The sequence below is a fragment of the Halichoerus grypus genome, chromosome 1 (assembly GCF_964656455.1).
Source record: "Halichoerus grypus chromosome 1, mHalGry1.hap1.1, whole genome shotgun sequence".
Lineage (NCBI taxonomy): Eukaryota > Metazoa > Chordata > Mammalia > Carnivora > Phocidae > Halichoerus > Halichoerus grypus.
Window position 1 is genome coordinate 118,907,050 of NC_135712.1, and position 7,872 is coordinate 118,914,921.

A 7,872-nucleotide genomic window follows, 5' to 3' on the forward strand; every position below is an offset into this window, starting at 1 on the left:
CATGATACTGTGTGTAGATAGGAGTTCCTTTTTATGTATTCTGTTTGGGATTGTCAATCCAAGGAATCAGTTCTTCATCAGTTTTAGAAAATCCCCAGCCTCCATCCCTTGAGATGACCTCTTTGATCCACTCTTTCTGCTTCGCTGGGACAGCAGTCACCAGGCACTGAGCCTCTGGGGCGTCCTGTCTGCATCTCACCATCTCCTCCGTGTCTTCCTGTTCCTCCTGGCAGCATGGTGCTCCAGCTTCCCGTGAACCCACGTTGCCCAGCTCTGTCCAACTGTGCTTTAAACTTTAGCTTTCGCTTCTAGAAGTTACATTTGGTTTTCAAATCTGCTCAACCATTTTTTAGTGTCCCACTCTCCTATTTTCAAGCCTGTCTTATATTTTTAAAACCGTACTCATCTGCATTTTAATTTATATTTGGTAACTCCAGAATCGCCTTTCTTTTTGGGAGTGGGCTGCTTTTGTTTTTAAGGGTTGTCACTAGTGGTGCGGCTTCCTTGTGTGCTTATTATCAACCATGTGCTGTTCACAGTCCTTGAAATTATTCATGTGTTTGCACCGTGACTGTAGATGAGGACTGCTTTTTCCAGAAAAGAATGGTCTTCGCTTCTACCATGCATTTGGGATCCTATGTGTCTGGAACCACTTTAATTCGTGATTTTGGGGCCCCCTCCCCACTCTAGCAATGCAAAGTTGGGCTTTAATTCCCCTCAGGGGTCAGTACTGGGTCTCAGGGTCGGGCTGCTGTTATACTTCTGTGTTCTGCTCAGCACCAGGGAGATGGAAGAAAGAATCCAAATTTACTGGGGCCCCAACTTAATGGGAAGGGTCTATCAGACTCCTCAACTTTGGGACCTGGTCATCTACTTCTGCCTTACTTGCTTCTAGGTCCTAGGTGGCTTGGAGTGCTCTCTTAACTTTTAGGCTCTTACCATGTCTTGGATTTTGGCTTGCTCATTCCTCATTATGTTCACGCTCGGATGTTAAGATTTTTAGAATATTTTACCTAGCATTTTAATTGCACTCGTTAGGAGCGCTAACCCTAAAACCTAACCCATTTTAGGTAGCAGAAATTAAAATTTTCACTTTGCTTTGATGTTCTTCATATCACTACATTTATAGGAATGTCTTAATCCAAATTAGGATACATTGTGATTGGGCACCTGGGTGGCTCAGTCAGTTAAGCATCTGCTTTCAGCTCAGGTCATGATCCCAGGGTCCTGGGATTGAGTCCCGCATCGGGCTCCCTGCTCAGTGGGGGAGGGGAGGGGCTGCTTCTCCCTCTCCCTGCCGCTCTGCCTACTTGTGCTATCTCTCTGTCAAATAAATAAATAAAATCTTTTTTTTTTTTTTTTTAAAGGATACATTGTGATTTGTGGAGCTATGGATTCATGTTTATCAACTCTGGGAATTTTCCAATTACCTTTTAAAATGTTGCCTCTTCTCTATTCTGCTCATTACTAAATATAATGAAATATATTAGACATTCTCATTCCATCCTCCATTATCTCCCAACTGATCTTGCATAGTCCTTCTCTTTACCTTTCCTGTCCTGTAGATAATTTAGAAAGATGTTCAAGTTTAAATCACGTCAGTTACATCTAGTCTTTTTTTTTTTTAAAGATTTTGACAGAGAGAGGGAACACAAACAGGGGGAGTGGGAGAGGGAGAAGCAGGCTCCCCTTGAGCAAGGAGCCTGATGCCAGACTCAATCCCAGGACCCTGGGATCATGACCTGAGCTGAAGGCAGACGCTTAACTGACTGAGCCACCCAGGCGCCCCACATTTTGTCTATTTTTTATTTACCCATTGAGTTCTTGATTTCAGTGCCTATAGTTTTTTTTTTTTTTTTTTTTGACAACTGAGCACTGTTTTTGTGTTCTTCTTTGTAACTGTATTTCAAATTCCTTCCAAAACAAGGCCCCAGGAACCCCCAGGTTCAAGTATGTCCCTGAGCTTGGTCCACTGCTATCTTGTATTCATGCTTGGGTATTCGTTCACCAACATTAAACTCCAGGATAGATGTGACACAGCAGGACTCCCTCTTCTGTGGCAGGAGTCCTCTGCTGACTTCAGAGGTGGTGCTGGCAGCCAATGTGGAAAACACACTGGAACTTTTCCCTGGAACTGGGCTGTAAGGACAAGTGCCTGCCAGGAGCATCATCATCTTTTCCTTGACCCGCCCTCTAGTTTCTGAAGATATAACAGGAAATAATCTTCTTTGAAGATACTGGAAACAATTCCAAAAGACAAAACACATGCCACCAATGCACTGAGCTTTCAGATATTCTGGGTTTAATTCAGCTGCGGAATGCGCTGATTGATGCGTCCCCTCGATAGCCAGGTAAGCCCACCTCCTTGAGGTAGTCCACTCTATTCTTGGTAGCACGATGGGCCACTGAGAGATGGAAAGGATATAAGAATGCAGAGATTCCTGGAAATTTTTCCCCGGAAAGGCAATTTCATGAATGAGGTCTTCCAAGAAAATAACACCATACTTCCCCAGGTGCTCCTCAATCACTGTGTTGTCTGTCAGAGGGATGGTTTTATTCTTGACCTTGTCCTGGCCACGTTTCAAGATGAGTTCCCGGACAGACTTCAGATTTGGAAGTCCCCAGGTCACATAAGGTTCCACTATATGCAGTGTTTTTATGGTCTGGGGGGTCACTCTGAAAAAGACACCACTAAAAATCTTCAGGCGAAGCCTTGCAATGGTCCTCTGCACCAGTGAACTCACCCCATTAATCCTTTGGATGCATACAACAAAGGTCAAGGCATGTTTATCTGGCACTTCCAAGCCACGAGGTCTCCCTTCTAGTCATCTGAGGCGCACCCTGTCGCATTGCTGCTGCCAGGAATCAAGTAAGAACCATTCCAGTCGCTTAAACTTGAGCTCTTTTCCTTTCTTCTGCTCTTTCTTCTCCAAAAGTGCCTGCTTTGCTTGAGTGGCTTTAAGGGCCTGATAAGCCTTCTTCTTTTTCAGATTTTCTGGAACCAATGGGATCTTTTTTCTTTGCTCTTGTTCCACCATGTTTCCAAAGCTGTGGCTACTGCTCTACAGTTTTTTTTTTTCTTTTTTAAAGATTTTATTTATTTGACAGAGAGAGACACAGAGAGAGGAGGAACACAAGCAGGGGTAGTGGGAGAGGGAGAAGCAAGCTCTCTCCGTGGAGCAGGGAGCCTGATGTGGGGCTCGATCCCAGGACCCTGGGATCATGACCTGAGCCGAAGGCAGACGCTTAACCACTGAGCCACCCAGGTGCCCCAACAGTTTTCATTTTTATGGCCAACTATTAAAATCTGTTTCTTATTTCATATTGTATGCTCATCTTTGTAATTACAACTACTAGCTACTCTGCATTTTATCTCTTAAGTCCTTGATGGTGTATATCTGTTCTTTCCATGTTTCTGTAATCACTCAGTGGCAGGTCTTGTGTTTGGTAATCATTAAGCAATGCTAGGAGTCTGTAGGCCCAACTTGGAGAGTTTTCCCCCACCAGATTTGATTCTGCTTCTACTGGTATCCAGGGGAGTACTCCTCACCCATCCTGGGAGCCCCTCAGTCTGCTGACACCCCTGCTCTTCAGGCCTGGACCCCAGATATTATTGCTCTTGGAGATGTAAGCCCCAGCACCAGTCCCCACCCTGATTAATCCAGATTCAGTTCTAATTGTTTAGCTTTGGGCTTGGCATGGGGGAGGGAACGGGAGAAGTCCTTGGGGAACCCTTCAACTTTTTGTGAGCTATGCCTCAAAAAGCGCGTTCTGAGATCCAGTTGTCAGGGAGGTGAGTAGCTCAGAGGTCCTGCTTACTTGATACCAAAATCGGATACTGACTTTTAAAACCTCCATTTTATTTCTCGAAACATACTAAGCATGACTGTTTTATGAACTATACTTTGATAATTCCAGTACCTCAAGCCTTCATGGGTTTCATTATGTAGTGTTCAAACATTTTTTTTACTTTGCATTAGATTTTTAAAAAACAGGCTTAAAGTGAGCAAATCTTCTATCTACAGATAATGTATCTTCACATTATGTACACACCTGCTTAACCCTACCCAGATCAACATGTTGAACTTTCCCATTACTCCAGAAACTTTCACTAAACCCCTTGCTAGTCAACTCCTCCTCTCCAACTCTAGGTACACAAATTTGACTTTATCAAGCTGGCTACATTTGCCCTTTCTTGACCTTCATATAAATGGAATACAGTGTATACTATTCTGTGCCAGACTTCTTTCATCTAACATGTCTTTAATACTCATTTACATTATTGCATGTTTCAATAATTCCTATTTTGCTTTTTTACTATGTATTTCATTGCATGAACTTACAATTGACTTTCCCTATGAACATTTGTGGAGATTTTCTCTTGGAAATTCCCACTCCTCCTTTCCCACCAGTAGTAATTCGGGTTGTAGCATAGAAATAGTTTTAAACTTTCTTAAAAACTCCATCTTTCCAAAGTAGCTGTACCATTTTATATTCTCCACAGAAATGTAGGAGTCCCAGTTGTTTCTACATCCTTGGTATTGTGTCTACTTGTCATTATATTGGCTATATTGTGTTATCTTATTTCTGGTAATAATTTGTATTACTAACCATGTTAAGCATCTTTATATACGCTTGTTTTTAAAATAGCATTTAGGTCATTGCCTGTTTGTGTGTATATTTTATTACATATCCTGTCAGATATATTGTTAATATTTTCTTGCAGTCTGTGGCTGCATTTTTACTTTAATGTTTTTAATTTTGAGGGTTTTTTTCTTAATGATTGGTGCTTTTTGTGGACTCAATCCCTGCCTACTTCAAGGTTGCAAAGATACTCCTTTTTTTCCCAGAAGGTTTGCAATTTTTAATTTTTACGTTTAGACTCATATTCGTTTGAGTATGGTGAGGTAATGGCTCACTTTTCATACTGATATCCAGTTGCTCTTATGGGGGCGGGGACAACAAAAAACAATCAATACATAACTTAGGAAAATTCAGATCAAATAACCTAGGCCACTAAAACACCTCAGAGTAAGTTCATACAATGGAGATCAATCTGACTGGATAATCTTGAAAGGTAAGATTCAGAAATAGTGATTGAAAGTGGGCCTTTTATCCTTGACAATGAAAGACTTAAGCAATCGAGGTGCTTTGGAAGTGAGACTGGGACACAGAAAACAGGAGTCTAGCACTCAATTTTGTTGAGCTCCTTTGAATGAGGCTAGGCTTAGAATCCTAGGTCTACCACTAGTTTCAAAATGTCAAGATACTTTTTAAAAAAAAACAGTATTTATTGAGAGAGCACACACAGGCATGAGCACGGGGAGGGGCAGGTGGAGAGGGAGAGGAAAAGAGAGTGAATCGCAAGCAGGCTCCACACCCAGCGTGGAGCCTGCCTGGGGTCTCATTCCCATGACCCTGAGGATCATGACTCAAGCCAAAACCACAAGTCCGACGCTCAACTAAGCCACCCAGGGACCCCTCAAAACACTTTTTGTGTAAAGTCCCAGGAGAAAATGTAAGAAAATTGATTATTTCTCCTGATGGGCTACTAGAACACTTTGATCTTTGTTTCAACAAGGAATGCCCCTCCCCAAATCAGCCTGTCAAGTTTGGTTCAAAGTTTGGTTTAAATACTATTTTTCTCCAGCCAACCTTTCCAGATCTTTCTAAAAGAGTCAATCACCATAACACTTCCAGAGAACATGACATCCCTGAGGCTCACCTAAGACACACTGAACCTAGTTAAGTTTGACTTGCTATGTTGTTACAAAGATGCTTTGGTGAGGGGGAGAGGGAAATCCAGTGCTTCCCTTTGGACCTCAGAAGTAACCTAAGGCTCTATATAGAACAGCTTCAAGAGCAGTTTACTGCTCCAATTCATATACTTCGTTCTATTTCTTATTAATCCCCCACTATGTTTCGCCCTGAGCGAATCCCCATAGATCTTCCCTCTAAACCGTATTTTGTTTTGTTACTCATTCCAGTGTTCATCCCAAAGGCTGTTGAATAATCTAGTGTAGTAAATAAACACAGAAGATTCAGAACACCAAGTCAAAAAAAGCCCACTGTGACTAATATCCCTCTAAATACCACTTGTCTATTCACCCTATCTATAGACTGTTGGAAAACCACATGAAACCACTGTATAAACATAGCACTCTATTTAAATTACTGAACTGGTGGGGTGCCTGGGTGGCTCAGTCGTTAAGCAGCTGCCTTCGGCTCAGGTCATGATTCCAGGTTCTGGGATCGAGCCCCGCGTCAGGCTCCCTGCTCGGCGGGAGGCCTGCTTCTCCCTCTCCCACTGCTTGTATTTCCTCTCTCGCTGTGTCTCTGTCAAATAAAATCTTTAAATTACTGAACTGGTTCCATATATATTAAGGTAGACAGTTGGTTTGTGCAATGCAAAAAAATTAGGAAAATAAAGGAAATCATTTAACTACACTTTGTTTTCTTGCCTGAGTTTATCAGTTGTGTGGATGTCATACTTGAACCTTAAAAAATCATACACTCACAAATTCCCTCTACCATGGTTTGTAATACTCAGTAATAAACACACATACACCAATTTAAACTTGGGACAGTAAGCAGTAGAATATGCTTGTCATACCAACCTCAATGATTATTTTGCCAATGTCCTCACCTCACCCACTATTTCAGTCTTCAGTGGAAAGTAGTCCAAAAGCTTTGTTTAATGTCTGAGAAAAGGGACATGACAAATTTGTCCTGGTTTCCTCACCTACAAAACTAGGTGATGTTTGATGGTAGCTACAACTTGTGAAAAAACAAGACAAAATGTAAAATGGATAGGTACTAGAGAACACTTACATCTGTGTCAATTGTTTCAACCTACCGTATGTGGATTCATTTGGTTATTCTAACAAGTTTCTAGCCCTTTAACTTTTAATATTCTTAACTTTCTGAAAGGCGAAAACCAAAACTAACATGAAGTCATGATGTTAAAAAATCATTACAACCGGGGGGTGGGAGGATGCGGTAACCATGATGGGTATTAAGGAGGGCACGTGTGGTGATGAGCACTGGGTGTAATACGCAACTAATGAATCGTTGAACACTACATCAAAAACTAATGATGTAAGATAAAATAAAATGTCAAAAAAAATCATTACCACCTCTTTAGGCTCAAAATTTTCAGATATTCTTTGCAAATTGGATGTTTTGATACATGGAAAGTATGGTACCTAAAATTCAATAAACCTGTGGAATATATGGCAGAACAGAAATATCTTACTGATCTAGGAGGCAATTAAAGAACTTGACCTTTTGTTTCCTATAGAGATATCACTATGTCTAGCAGATTGGAGCCTAACACTTAACTTGAAAATGGCAATGCACTTTTGTTCTTCACATAATCCTAAGAAAGTGTGATTACATTCTCACCAAACCAAAATATTAGAATACATTACAGGAAAAAACCCCCATATTTTCATAAGGATATTTAAAGTTTTTAATTTTAACAATTCAAATAAAATTCAGCTAGTTAACATAAATAGAATAAATGCACATAATTTACAGCCATGTACACAAAATGTGAGAATAGCAAACCTCACATCAATGGTCAAAAGGTATCAACTCTTTTGATTATTTAGCTGTGACTAATAGATCATAATTTAACTGTTCACATATGAGGGGTACACATTCAAATGTTTAGTAACATAAAAACTGAGTGAAACTAGAATTTTCAGTTTCTAAAAGGAATAGCATAAAAAGCAGTGTATAGATTAACAGTGTAAATAAAAAGCAGTGTATAGAAATATAAGTGCATGATGGAGAAGAGACTTGAGTGGGCAGAAAGTTTGCACATTGTAGGAAATATTTTCATATAATTAAAATTCCTTCTAACTTAAA

The 7,872-nt window shown here is 40.6% G+C and overlaps 1 pseudogene; it reads right to left on the reverse strand.

The window, feature by feature from the left end:
* Nucleotides 1–2,159: 2,159 nt before the first annotated feature.
* LOC144379935 (large ribosomal subunit protein uL30 pseudogene) lies at nt 2,160–3,127 on the reverse strand (annotated as a pseudogene).
* Nucleotides 3,128–7,872: the final 4,745 nt, after the last annotated feature.